Source organism: Cajanus cajan, chromosome 8 (assembly GCF_000230855.2).
Source record: "Cajanus cajan strain Asha chromosome 8, NIPB_CcT2T_4, whole genome shotgun sequence".
Taxonomy (NCBI): domain Eukaryota; kingdom Viridiplantae; phylum Streptophyta; class Magnoliopsida; order Fabales; family Fabaceae; genus Cajanus; species Cajanus cajan.
Window position 1 is genome coordinate 26840012 of NC_138524.1, and position 1456 is coordinate 26841467.

At 29.6% G+C, this 1456-nt stretch overlaps 1 pseudogene; it reads right to left on the reverse strand.

Annotated features, from left to right (window-relative positions):
• Positions 1–250: 250 nt before the first annotated feature.
• LOC145950367 (uncharacterized) lies at positions 251–1033 on the reverse strand (annotated as a pseudogene).
• Between the last annotated feature and the right edge of the window lie 423 nt (positions 1034–1456).

Below are 1456 nucleotides of genomic sequence, written 5' to 3' on the forward strand. Positions count from 1 at the left end.
ATAATATATTTAACATAGCCTAAGCTACTTGTATTGTATAGTATCACTTGTACACGGCATACCCAAAATTGTGCAATGCAAGTCAAGCAAAAAGAATCATCCAAAAGCCAATAATTACTTTTAGGTGGGCCAAAATTCAGGAGCAGCTGCATAAATTAAATATTGACATTATTATATACATATAAAATTTTAAATGCAAGCCTAACATAAAGTTTAAAATAATATAAACATAAACAGAAGTTACCTTTAGTTAAAGTGCTGCTCTTCGCTCTTTCAATGACTTAAAATGTTCAATAATTGAGTCAGAACTAAAACTTGTTGCAATATCCCTTTCAATATAAACGATCATACTGTCTGCTAAAATGTCAGCTTCCATCTTATTTCTCAACCTAGTCTTGATTATTTTCATTGCAGAAAAAGATCTTTCAGTTGTAGCTGTAGAAACCGGAAGAGTCATGATAAGACGAAGTAATCTATCAATCAAGTAGTAAACTTCTGACTTTTTTGTTGTTGCCAAACATGTACACAACTCTTGCATTGTTGATAAATTCTTCAAATTTGAATCTTGACGAGCATCAACAATGAAATGTTGAAGTTGGAAATGCAAATTAATTTTCTCCTACTCACTGAAATCCATGGGATAATATTTGTCTACAAGAGTGCAAATATTTTCAATATTGAAAGCTTTATAAGCATCCTTAGGAACCAATGCCATGCTTAGAGTTAATAACTCCATTGCCTGGTCATTAAATCTACAATTCAACTCCTGTAATTGCTTATCAATTGTAACAAAGAATATTTCAACTCTCAAATAATGCTCCACTGTAATATGATCTTTTTGGTGACGAGAACGCCCTTGCCTTGCTACATAAGAAGCACTAAATTGAGGCACCTCAATATCATGTTTTTCACAAAAAGATGTCACATTTTTTAATAACTTATCCCAACCTTCTTCTCTCAAGTTCTGGATAAGTGCTTTTGTAGAACGAACTAAATGCATAGCATTAACTACATCCTGAGAGTTGTTTATCATTTTCTTCAATTCTTGGATTCTTGGGAAACTTCTCAAGTTCACTTGACGTAGAAATTGCATTTTTTTTCATCTTTATCACAAGTCTTCCTCTTGAAAAAAGAATCAATTCTTTTACTCTTTATCATAATTTTTCTAATATATATTTATCACCTTTCACCTACATAAAAAAGGAAAAAATTATCTTCACAATTATCACAATGCAAAACATACAAAAACTCATACCAATATACTACTATAATTAAATACAATATTATATATTCCTCAAGCTAGCTATGCAAAACTTTGAGCAAATTCAATTTTCTAAAATTCTTAATATGCACATGAACAAACTACTATATTTTTAATGGTAAGAGTGGAGACATTTATATTTTTAAATATGTTTAATATTTAAAATTAAAAGAAAAGAAAGAAATTAAAATATGA